This window comes from Lissotriton vulgaris, chromosome 4_1 (genome assembly GCF_964263255.1).
Source record: "Lissotriton vulgaris chromosome 4_1, aLisVul1.2, whole genome shotgun sequence".
NCBI classification, from domain to species: domain Eukaryota; kingdom Metazoa; phylum Chordata; class Amphibia; order Caudata; family Salamandridae; genus Lissotriton; species Lissotriton vulgaris.
In genome coordinates, this window is record NC_141691.1 from 1,769,523,628 (window position 1) to 1,769,536,777 (window position 13,150).

Genomic DNA, 13,150 nt, shown 5'->3' on the forward strand with positions numbered 1-13,150 from the left:
AGAGCGCACTACCTACCCGTAGGGTCTCGAGGCGCTTGGGGGGGGGGGGGGGGGGAGGGGTGCCGCTACTGCTCGAACAGCCAGGTCTTGAGCTTCTTCCTGAAGGAGAGGTGGTCTTGGGTCAGGCGCAGGTCGGCCGGGAGGGAGTTCCAGGTCTTGGCGGCCAGGTAGGAGAAGGACCTTCCTCCTGTAGTGGCTCTACGGATGCGTGGGACGGCGGCGAGGGCGTGGCTGGCAGATCGGAGGTGGCGTTTGGGAGCGTAGAAGTTGATGCGGTTGTTGAGGTAGCTCGGGCCTTGATCGTGGAGAGCTTTGTGTGCGTGGGTAAGGAGACGGAAGGTGATTCTCTTGTTGACCGGGAGCCAGTGCAGGTCTCTAAGGTGTCCGGAGATGTGGCTGTGTCGTGGGATGTCGAGGATGAGTCTGGCTGAGGCGTTCTGGATGCGCTGGAGTCTCTTCTGGGTCTTGGCGGTGGTTCCGGCGTAGAGTGCGTTGCCGTAGTCCAGTCGGCTGGTGACGAGGGCCTGGTCTCCGTGGGGATCCACCAGAAGATCTTCCGAAGCATGCGCAGGATGTTGAAGCACGACGAGGAGACGGCGTTGACTTGCTTGGTCATGGAGAGGGAGGAGTCCAGGATGAAGCCCAAGTTGCGTGCGTGGTTCGTCGGTTTGGGGGCGGTGCCCAGGGCAGGGGGCCACCAGGAGTCGTCCCAGGCGGAGGGCGAGGAGCCCAGGATGAGGACCTCCGTCTTGTCTGAGTTCAGTTTCAGGCGGCTCGTCGTCATCCACTCTGCTACCTCTTTCATCCCTTCGTGCAGGTTGGTTCTGGCGGTGGCGGGGTCGTTGGTCAGGGAGAGGATCAGCTGGGTGTCGTCAGCGTAGGAGATTATGTTGAGGTTGTGTTGGCGTGCGATGGCCGCGAGGGGGCTCATGTAGACGTTGAAGAGAGTAGGGCTCAGCGAGGATCCTTGAGGGACGCCGCAGATGACTTCGGTGGCCTCTGACTTGTACGGTGGTAGGCGGACTCTCTGTGTTCTTCCGTCGAGGAAGGAGACGATCCATTCCAGCACCTTCTCCTGGATTCCGACGTTGCTGAGGCGCTGCACTAGGGTGCGGTGGCAGACCGTGTCGAAAGCCGCGGAGAGGTCTAGGAGGATGAGGGCCGCTGTTTCTCCGTTGTTCATCAGGGCTCGGATGTCGTCGGTGGCGGCGATGAGGGCGGTCTCGGTGCTGTGGTTGGCACGGAATCCGGACTGCGATGGGTCGAGGGATCCATTCGTCTTGAGGAAGGCGGCCAGCTGTTTGTTGACGGTCTTCTCGATGACTTTGGCTGGAAACGGGAGTAGAGAGATGGGGCGGTAATTCTTGAGTTCGGTGGGGTCTGCTGTAGGTTTCTTGAGCAGAGCGCCGAGTTCGGCGTGCTTCCAGCTCTCGGGGAAGGTGGCGGTGTCGAATGAGGTGTTGATAATGTCCCGCAGGTGGGGTGCGATGACAGCGTCGGCTTTGTTGAAGACGTGGTGAGGGCAGGGGTCGGTCGGAGATCCGGAGTGGACGGAGTTCATCATGCGGACGGTGTCTTCGGTGTTGACCGGGGTCCAGGCGCGGAGGGTGGTGGTGGGCGGCTTTGCTGCTGTCGTGGCGTGTGTCGGTTGAGTGCTGAAGCTGTTGTGTATGTCCCCGATCTTGCTGTGGAAGTAGGAGGCGAGGGAGTTGCAGAGGTCTTGCAATGGGGTGATGTCGTTGTTTCCGGCGTTGGGGTTGGAGAGCTCTTTCACGATGTTGAAGAGTTCCTTGCAGTTGTGTGCGTTGTTGTCCAGTCGGTTCTTGAAAGCCGTTTTCTTGGCGGTGCGGATCAGTTGGTGGTGTTTCCGGGTGGCGAGCTTGAGGGTGGTCCTGTTGTCCGGCGTGGGTTCCTTTCTCCAGGCTTTCTCGAGGGCTCGGCAGTTCTTCTTGGAGCTCTTGAGTTCGTCGGTGAACCATGGGGCTCTCTTACTGCGGGGTCTGCTGGGTGGGATCCTCGGAGGGGCGAGTTCGTCTGCGCATTTGCTGATCCACTTTGTGAGGTTGTCGGCGGCCTGGCTGGGGTTCGCTGAGGTGGCCGGAGGGTGCTGGCTCAGGGAAGCGGCGAGCTGGTCGGCTGTGATCTTGTTCCAGCTTCTTCGGGCCACCTGTTGCTGGTGGTGGTGGATCGTCGTTCTTCTGAAGGTGAAGTGGATGCATCTGTGGTCCGTCCAGTGGAGTTCTGTGGCGTGGCTGAAGGCGATGTCTTTGCTGGATGAGAAGATGGCGTCGAGTGTGTGTCCGGCGAGGTGGGTGGGGGTGGACACCAGCTGATTGAGTCCGAGGTTGGCGAGGTTGTCGAGCAGGGTGCTGGTGTTGCAGTCGTTGTTGTTCTCCAGGTGGAAGTTGAAGTTTCCCAGGAGGATGTAGTCAGCGGAGGGGAGGGCGTGCGGGCTGACGAAGTCGGCGATGTCCTCGCTGAATTGAGTGCGTGGTCCCGGAGGTCGGTAGATCAGGGTGCCTCTGAGGGTGGTCTTCGGGTCGGTGTGGATCTGGAAATGTAGGTGATCGGCGGATGGTGGAGTGTTGTCGGTGCTGGTCGTGATGCGGATGGTGTTCCTGTGGATGATGGCGATGCCTCCTCCCACCTGGTTGGCGTTGCGGTCCCTCCGGGTGATCTTGTAGCCTTCTGGGATGGCGATGGCGATGTCGGGCGCTGAGGAGGCGTTCATCCAGGTCTCCGTGATGAAGGCAACGTCAGGGGCTGTGGCGTCTAGGAGGTTCCAGAGTTCGATGGCGTGTCTGTGGACGGAGCGGGTGTTGAGGAGGATGCACTTGAGGTGGTTGCTGCTGGTGTTCGGCTTGGCAGGAGGTGGTGTCGGGCAGGTCCGGATGCAGGTGAACTTGCAGGTGTTGCAGCTGAAGGGTCCGTGGACGCGTCGTGGGGTGGCTCGGTAGCATCCCGGGACTCGGCCGGTGTTGAGTGCGATGAGGGCGGCGGCGGTGTACGTCAGGCGGGTCGGTCGGGGTCCTCGAGGGCCAGGGGTCCTGGCACTGGGCGCGGTCCAGGCGCGGACGGGCGTAGACGGGCTTACCTTTGGCGCGCCTTCGGCGCACAAACGGCGCACCCGCTGCGCGTGACTGCTGCGCGTTCGCACGGTCTCCATATATGGCGAAGTGCGCCGGGGGGCGGAGCAGCTGGGAGGCGGGAGCGGGGAGGGTACAGAAGGGAAAAAGGGGCGATGTCAGCGGAGGTGGCGGGAAGCGGGGAGGGAGTACGAAGGGCGGCGAGACAAGGGGCAAACAGGAAGGACAACGCAAATACGGTCAGAGGAATACTAAACAGGCACTAAGAAACGACAAAACAGAAACAAAACAATAAAAACAAACACAGAGTTACACCAGCAGGCGAGCACGGACCACGCCGCTCGCAGGAGGGGGCGTGGTCACGCGGCGGCAGCGAGGCAGGCGACGAGGCAGGCAGGGCAAGGGGGCACACGCAGCAGCTGGTGGCCGTGCGGCGCGGGGGTGTCCTACAACAACTAGGTCACTCACAAGAGTGAGGTGATTTCTCTCCCTCCACTCCATCATGAACAGCGGCATCTGTATGGTGTCGAGTGCGACCTATCCCAGAAGTGCTCTAATAAACTGGTTAGTGATGAAGCGGAAATTATATCTACCTTTTTAAAGGCGAACAAAACCGGACATGACACTTTTTGCGAGAAAATAGGGCGACAAAAACATGCCATTGAAATGATGACGAAAAAAAGAATTTTAGTTACTGCATCATAAAAGCATGCAGAAAAATAGTTTAGATGATATCATTCGTATAAGTAACATAGGGTGTGATTTACTAAATGACTTTTATTAAGGCGTGTTAGAAAATGTGTACATGATGAAATTCTCACGTTATTAAAGTCACTTGTAGTCGTTCTTAAATTCCATTTACATTAAAGAATAACAAATGAACTTTATTAAATAGAGTGATTAATCTTAATTTTGATTGTGAACTTTATTAAAATTAATCTTTATGTGTGATAATGTGTGCACTGAAAATGACAAAAGAAAAGTAGGTGCTACACATTTCTACTCAAAGATGTTTTTGTAAAACTTTCATATAATTTTCCTTATATGTGTGCTAATATTAATTTCTTGAACCAAGAGTTTACTTATATATTTTAGAATGCATTTACATATTGGTACTTATAATTGTAGTAGTACCCCATTTTTACATTAATTATTTAATAAGATGTACTAAATCATCTTAAGTGCATCAGAAGCTATACTAGAATCTCGTCTTTTTCATGGATTGACACATGTATGCTTATAAGTAGTATATATTCTACGTTATATTAGCCTAAGCTAAAATAGGCCAAGCTGTATTCATGACGTTTTCTGCTTCACTATGCACACAGTGTGAGAGAATCACTAAGTGTAACAGTTGACTGTAACAAGTTTCTTTTCCCTCTTGAGATTCTCCTGTAATATATAAAGATTTTGCTACAAAATGTTACCAATATAGGACAGATGCCTGGGGAACTGTCCTTTCAAACTCGTGTCTTATGCTCAGCTTACGGGCACTAACGTTTCACTTGCAGAATGACTTAAGAAGTTGAAGTTAAATTAGTTGAAGTTAAAATTACTTATAGAGCGCACTGCGACCTAGCGGCTTCCTGGCGCTGAAGTAGAAGGCTGAGGGGAGTGGAATTCTACTGAGAGGAAATCAGCAGGGATACGCCTGAGAAAACAGGAAGGTCTTAAGGGCCTTGCGGAATTGAACTGCAGAATTGTTCTGCATTATGTGCCTTCTTTATGTCGTCCGACCCACATACTATCTGAACTGACCAGTAGACTGAGTGATCTGATCAGGTGAGGTTACACCAGGAGACGTCACCCCGGAAACAGGAAGAATATATATATATATATATATTATGTCTTTACGTTTGCTCCCACGAAGACCCTGGAAAGCAGTAAGTGATATATATATATATATATAACACCAGCTTCCTTCGTGGAAACCTTTGCGAGCAAAGAGCGAAAGAACCGAGCCCAAACTCCGTTTTTGCATGTGAAATTGATTTATTCAGTCATAAATCGGCAGTCCTGCCCGACGCGTTTCGGAGTCCAGCTCCTTGGTCACGGGTCCAGACCCAGTGCCTGACCGTCTAGCTCTTAGGTTTCCCCGAGGATCTGTTCTTTCTGAAAATCTGGAAGCCCTGGACTAATAGAGTCCTCCCTCATTTTTAAGGGCGATGACAGATGCAGGTCACTTATGGCAGGGCAAGGCCTCGCAAGTTTATCCCAACAACAATCTAACAATCTAAATGCCTACATACACTTTAATTGGGTCACCCCTTTCATTAAACCTTGAACAACCACCCAAAAAAGTTTGTACTGTATTCACCTTAAAGGGGTTACCCTCCTAAAGATTTCACATGTCCCCCAAATTTAAGTCAAGAGGTTGACTGGTCTGTATTTGCCACTGGACAGACACCTTCTGCCAGGCCTGTGGACAACCCTAGTCTGGTAAAATACACTACACCCCCCCGAGATGGGCACAATGGCATGCAACCATAAAGCTATGCTTACAACACCAATATGAGATAAACCACCTCTAAGTTGGATACCTATAACTTCTAAGTCATTCAATAATCCTTTTCAAAATCTTTAGTGAAGTTCTAGTAATACAAATCCACAGCTTATACTGTTTATAATACTGTATTACAACTATTTATCATGTGAATGTGAATACATATCCACTGGTGGTTAATGTATTGTCAATAGCAGCTTTGGCCTTTCTCACAGTTTTTAGAACAGGCATGGACTTTAAGCCACAACCTACTTTCGAACATTCCTCTGAAACCCACATCAGGCTCTCTTTGCCTTTACCTTGTTTACAATGGAGCACTTCTTCCTCACAAACTTTAGTGATTTGTAAATATGCATCGTATAAATGCACAATTGCACTTGCTTTGCGCCACCCCCACTCACACCCCCCCACACACACCTCTACCCCCACACCCCGAGATCGGCAAAATGGCATGCAACCATTGCAACAGCTGATTAATGGCTTCACTGGATTATCCCTTGCATCTGGGCGGCGAGGGGATGTTTGGTGGGCAGCTAGTCTTTGTCCAGACCGGCTTCGCTCGCTCCCTGTAAATAACACGCATTTGCAATGCAATAATTCTCGCATTTGCAAGATTTTGAGCTCTTGGCATTGTAAATGACAATGCCTTTTATTTTTGTGTTTAAAAAACCTACAATAATAAAAGGCATTGTTATTTACAATACCAATAGGTCAAAGTTTTGAAAATGAGAGACCTATTGCATTGCAAATGCTTGTTATTCATAGGGAGGGAGCGAAGCCAGCCCTGCCGCCGCCTGGACAAAGACAAGCTGCCCACCAGACATCCCCTCGCCGTCCAGATGCAAGGGATAATCCAGTGAAGCCATTAATCAGCTGTTTAAGAGGTGGAGCTAGATCTGGTGCATAGCAAGGAGTTTCTCCATCAGCAGTACTGAGCAAATGTTCCAGATCAGCAGTATTGGAGGGTACTGGATCAGTGGCACTAAGGACATTTTCAGTGAGGTTTACTGGAAGCACAGGATAAGCAGAACTGGGAAACGTTTTTAGGTCTCGCGTGGCGTACTGCGCAAATGCGCAGTCGAGCTCACGAGATTTTATGTTTTTAGGAGAACTTCACTAGAGAGGGTTAAGCCCCGCCCCTCTTCTCCATTGGCTGGCCTCCTAAACGGTGGCCAGCCATTGGAGAATAGGTCCTAGTGACGTTCTTCTTTCTCTTTAAGCCCCTTCCTTTTCAGATTGGGTTCCTTGACTTACTGCTGAAGTAAAAGGTTTCTTATCGTCTTTATGGGTCCAGATGGCCCCATAAAGAAGATAAGGAACCTTTTACCCCAGCAGGAAGTCGGGCGCCCATGTCTGAAAGGGAAGGGGCTCAAAGACAAAAGGATGTGTCATGGCGAGCGCTTTTCTCTGACGCCGGAACTTTTTTCTCAGCTCGCTATTTCCGCCCGGAACAGCTTGTCCCTTCTGCTATACTTCCGTATAACTGCTCAGGATGCTCTATGTCCCGATCTGGATGCTGCTTTTTGATTTCACTCTCTATTGCCTTTGGATCAAAGTCGTTTACTGGCGAACTAAGGGGTTGAGAGCTGGGGGCCTTTGCCGCGCTTTAACCGAGAGGTCCTCTGAAATAAATGGCAATACGGTCAAGTGAGCCTTCACCTGAGAGGCACTGGGCTGCTCTCGTAGGGACCTCTCCGGTCCCTGTGCTACCGTAGAAAGGCCATGGGCCCCCTCCTTAATCACCAAGCAAATCCTATTAGCCTGCTGCTAAGAGTAGTTCCCGTTTCCTTGCCACAGGGAGATTTAGCTGCACCCCGGCCGTCACCGAGAGGCCCCTTTACATCTCCTGTTGGACTCCTTGTCCTACCAACGATAAGTCCATACTTTGTTGCTCAGCCACTGAGCGGTCCAGACATGAATGCATCTCTACTGAGAAGACACTCGGCCCCTGCTACTTCCCTATGACACTCGCTGAGCCCTCACTTGAGAGAAGTTGTGGCGGTTGTCCCTCCGCAGAGAGGCCACATGACATTAAAAGACCCGGCTGCCGCTGTCCCGTCACTGAAGAGTACCGTGCCCTTGGCACTGAGGGACTTATAGAACCATCTTTACTCAAACCCGCACACGTAGTCTGCCCAGAAAATGCAGTGCCACGGGAGGCCCGGTGCCCCTCTCAGAAACATCCAGAAAACTCTCCAGCCCTCAACTCGGAGTACTTTGATAAGCCTCCTAATGCCCCCTGTTCGGAGACGCCCAGTGGCACCTCTCAGGACACAGTCGGGGTCCCTGACCCAGAAGGATGCGGAAAATCCAGGAGTCACGGAGTGCACGAAAAGCTGAGAGAACCATGCAGAGTCAGCTGTGGTTTCCACACCTATGCCATCTACCAGAGGAGCACAGAAAAGCTGTGTACCCCAGGACCAGAGACGTCCTACGCTCAAAATGCTGAAAGGCCCAGAGGGCATGTCCCATGCCAAATGAGCCCAAGTGTTCCCTTTCCTGGAGGGCCTAGGCATGTATTGTTCCTGCTAGCTCACCCTGATGATGAATGCATGTTCTTTGCACCAACCGTCATAAGTTTGGTGAAGTTACGCTACTTGCCCGAGCGGCCTTGTACACACTGGTGCTCGAGGCACGCTCTGCAGGGAGTCGCGGATTCACGTGTTTTGATTCACTCCCGGAGCAGTGCCTGGTGCCACTGTGGAACGAACTTCACGGAGTTCTCCCATTTAGACATCTCAAAATGAAAGCCAGGCAGGACTAGGGGAGGCGGAAGTGTTGCTGCTTGGCTTAATGGCTTTCAGATGTGGGAGAGATGGCACTGAGCGCTGCAGTGCACAGCACACTACATCATGGGTGGAACTGCTCAGGCGTTCAGACATCTTACATGCCTTCCTGTTAGCTCGTCTGCCGAAATGACAGTCCTGTATGCGGCCGCCCCCGCCCGTGAGATGAAGGGACGGCTGCTGCGGACGTGAACGGTAAATGGGTGACCACCACCACCACCCGAGCCCCGGTCAGCCCCCCACCAGAGTAAACAAATGTGATGTTGGGGGGACATGTTGTGTTCATTGGGCAGGCTGCGGTTGGGGGGGAGGGGGTAGGTGCCTCCACTTTCCAGACTCTGCACCCGGGATGGCCCGGACAATGCTGGCGCTCAGAACCAAAACTTTCATCTGTTTATGTCCTTGAAGCTACCGCTCCACACACTTACATAACGCATTTGCATCTGCGCCTCTCCTCTGTTGAGGCGGAACTCCTGGTCATCTCTTTAAAATTATCATTCTGACACCAGTCACCCTAATTATGCGGCTATTCCTCTGTCGCCGCCAACCCTATTCCTGACCGCAGCAGCTCCAAAGCAAAAAGTGTTTTTAAGACGCGCACATTATTTGATCGGTTTCCTTTTAGGGGTTATCCCTTCCTATCGGCAGAGGTCTCAGTGAGCGTTAAGGAAACTAAAACACACACTCAGAGGACCTAAAGTAAAGAGGTCTCTTTGTGAAACTGTTCAGCTAATGCCAACACTCTGCAGGCATGCGAACATCCGATTCCTTACGGAGGCTGGCTCGGGGCATTTCAAGCCCGAGCCGCCTCACATCAGACAGGAGCGTGGCTCTGTGTGTGTGTGTGTGTGTGTGTATGTCTCTGTTTGTGTGTGTGGCTCTGTGTGTGTGTGTGGCTCTGTGTGTGTGTATGTGGCTGTGTGTGTGTGTGTCTGTGTGTGTGTGGCTGTGTGTGTGTGGCTGTGTGTGTGTGGCTGTGTGTGTGTGGCTGTGTGTGTGTGGCTGTGTGTGTGTGGCTGTGTGTGTGTGGCTGTGTGTGTGTGGCTGTGTGTGTGTGTGTGGCTGGGTGTGTGTGTGTGGCTGGGTGTGTGTGTGTGGCCTGGTGTGTGTGGCTGTGTGTGTGTGTGGCTGTGTGTGTGTGTGGCTGTGTGTGTGTGGCTCTGTGTGTGTGTGGCTCTGTGTGTGTGTGGCTCTGTGTGTGTGTGGCTCAGTGTGTGTGTGGCTCTGTGTGTGTGTGGCTCTGTGTGTGTGTGGCTCTGTGTGTGTGTGGCTCTGTGTGTGTGTGTGTGGCTCTGTGTGTGTGTGTGCCTCTGTGTGTGTGTGTGGCTCTGTGTGTGTGTGTGCCTCTGTGTGTGTGTGTGCCTCTGTGTGTGTGTGGCTCTGTGTGTGTGTGGCTCTGTGTGTGGCTCTGTGTGTGTGTGGCTCTGTGTGTGTGTGGCTCTGTGTGTGTATGTGGCTGTGTGTGTGTGGCTGTGTGTGTGGCTGTGTGTGTGTGTGTGTGTGGCTCTGTGTGTGTGTGTGTGTGTGGCTGTGTGTGTGTGGCTGTGTGTGTGTGGCTCTGTGTGTGTGGGTCTGTGTGTGTGTGGCTCTGTGTGTGTGGCTCTGTGTGTGTGTGGCTCTGTGTGTGTGTGGCTCTGTGTGTGTGTGGTTGTGTGTGTGTGGTTGTGTGTGTGTGGTTGTGTGTGTGTGGCTTTGTGTGTGAGTGGCTCTGTGTGTGTGTGTGTGTGTGAGGGGCTCTGTGTGTGTGTGTGTGAGTGGCTCTGTGTGTGTGTGGCTGTGTGTGTGGTTGTGTGTGTGTGGTTGTGTGTGTATGGTTGTGTGTGTGTGGCTCTGTGTGTGTGTGGCTCTGTGTGTGTGTGGCTCTGTGTGTGTGTGTGTGGCTCTGTGTGTGTGTGTGTGGCTCTGTGTGTGTGTGTGGCTCTGTGTGTGTGTGTGGCTCTGTGTGTGTGGCTCGGTGTGTGTGTGGCTCGGTGTGTGTGTGGCTCGGTGTGTGTGTGGCTCGGTGTGTGTGTGGCTATGTGTGTGTAGGGCTCTGTGTGTGTAGAGCTCTGTGTGTGTAGAGCTCTGTGTGTGTAGGGCTCTGTGTGTGTAGGGCTCTGTGTGTGTAGGGCTCTGTGTGTGTAGGGCTCTGTGTGTAGGGCTCTGTGTGTGTAGGGCTCTGTGTGTCTCTGTGTGGCTCTGTGTGTGTGTGCCTCTTTGTGTGTGCGTGTCTGTTGCTGTGTGTGTATGGCTCTGTGTTTGTGTGTGTGTGTGTGTGTGTGGGGGTGCAAATGCAATAGGTCTCGCTTTTGTGAGAGATTAAGCTATTGGCATTGTAAATGACAATGCCATTTATTTATCTGTTTTCAAAATCAACACAAATAAAAATGTTATCATTTACAATGCCAATAGCTCTAACTTTTGCAGAGGCGAGACCGTTGCATTGTAAATGCTTGTTGATCAGTGGTATTGCTCTTGTTCAGTGGTACTAGAGGTACTCAAATCATCAACACTGTTGGGTTTACTAAATTCAATGGGATTGAGAATAACCCCAATCAGACATTTTTAGTGACTAAATAAGCGGTACTGGGTAGGAGATTCTCCAACAGCCATACTGAGAGGAAACCTTGATCACGTGTATTTTGGGGCAGCTCATGAAGTTTGGTATGGTGGGAGTCTCTCCATCTACCATATTGGGATAATGCTCTGGAATATCCATACCGATAAGGTCTCTCCAGTAGATGTATTAAGAAGAAGCTACCCATCAGCGACACTGGAGAGACTTCTTATCAGTGGTATTAGGTAAGCCCTTGATCAACAGCAAGGGTGAAAAGGCTTTTCATCAATGCTACTGGGGGGAGGCGTTGAATCAGTGGTATAGGGAAGAGCCTCTCCATCAGTGATACTGCTGTGAGGTTATCGGCAAGTGGTAATCGGACAGTGGTTCATAAACTGTAATACTGGAAGGTCTTGAGGAACACCTTTCTATCAGCACGGGGGCATCTGAACACGGTTAGCGTGGGGTGGATTTCTTGATTAAGTGCATTTGGGGAGGCCCTCTGTTAGCACAATTGAGGGTCTTGAAATCAACACTGCGGTGATTAAAGTAGACTTTTAAAAGCACACAGAGAGTCTCCATCAGTTAATAGGCAAAGCTCTTGTTCACTGATACTCACAGGAGGCACTTGTGGTTTAATGCAGTGGGGGCGCTCAGGCAGCATATTGGAACAGGCGGTCCCGATTTTTTTATTTTTATTTTATTCATAAAGTTTTGTATAGCTTGAACAAGATTCCAAAGGATATCAGAGCGCTTTACATTAGGATGGAAGGAATGACAAATGCAAAATCGGCATCAAGTAGGAGTAAAAGAAAAAAAAAAAACAGGATTGATCGAAGATTCCAGAACAATTGCACCTTGGAGGGTAATACAATAAACAGGTATAAGCGTGCTACGTATATAGGACCTTGACGTTTCATGCATATCAATGGTAGGACAGGAGGCCCGGAGGAGTAAATGGATTACAACCACATAGCAGATTACAATGAGGGGGGGTGGGAGGGCGGATCAGAAAAGGACACTTGTGTGTGTTGTAAATCACTCCACACTCAATTATAAAATCAAAAACATAATTAATAAAAATTGGAGGATACTGGAAGTTGAAGGCGAAACAAACCTAGAAAAACCATTGGTTACATATCGACGTAACCAAAATCTGAGAGATCGTTTGGTCCACACTAGGAGCAAAACGGTCACGACAGAGAAACAAACGACACTGACAAGTGGAGACACGATTCGAGGGAATCACAAATGTGGTAATTGCCATGCGTGTGATGCTGCAATCACAGGTAACATACTGTCTCACAATGACAAAACCATTACTCTAAGATCATTCACAAACTGTCGCAGTAAAAACATCGTCTACTATATCGTATGTCCTTGTGGACTGCCATATATAGGAGAGACTGGACGCGAATTTAGGTTAAGATTCAGCGAACATAAATCCTCAGTGCGAACTAATAAACTGACATCACCGCTGACCCAACACTGTATAGATCAAAACCACAATGAGCTAGAATTGAAGTGGTGTATATTAGAAAAAATTCAATGTAGGAAGGGAGAATCACCAGAGATCACTAGGAAAAAACGGGAATGTTTTTGGATTTTTTATTTGGACAGTGTCAAAAGAGGCCTAAATGAGAACATTTCGTGGTATGTGACACAATAAATAAACCATATATCTGCATATCAAAATTTAAATCCAACTGAAAACATAAGATCTACCATATATCGCACAATTAGGCAACTAGAATGCCACTCAGCAATGGCCGCCGCGTTATTGCATTTATGCTACCATATCTAACATACCCGAATGCAAAGTAGGGTTTTTACCTCCTTTTAACACCTTCTCGGTATTGGCACTCCCTCTGTTAAGAAATCGCATGAAGAAATGCCATAATTTAAGTCTACTAAAGTATAATGATATTAGACTCTGTACATATCACGTAAAAAGATAAGCATATCACCACTTAGAAATGGCCGCCGCGTTATTTTAATCACGTGACCGCAAGCACGACAATTCGTTTGCCGGTTTGTTGTCATTCAATATCATTGTACATTGGTTGCGAGGATTCCGACTCGTTCAGGCGCGAAACTGACGTATAAAAGAAGTAAGTATCACTATTACTGGTTAGGCTTCCTGTTTAGTGCAATTGAAGATGTTTGGACCAGACAAAGGAGAAACCGAAGTAAGTACAGCGCACAGCGCATAGCGTAGCCGGCATCCTACGTGATAGCT

General features: G+C 50.2%; 1 protein-coding gene and 1 pseudogene across 1 annotated transcript in view; one reads left to right on the forward strand and one right to left on the reverse strand.

The window, feature by feature from the left end:
• Window positions 1-13,150, reverse strand: part of SLC25A32 (solute carrier family 25 member 32) — a 147,831-nt gene that overhangs the window by 99,296 nt on the left and 35,385 nt on the right. The window lies entirely within an intron of this gene.
• Window positions 7,082-8,336, forward strand: LOC147724542 (uncharacterized; annotated as a pseudogene).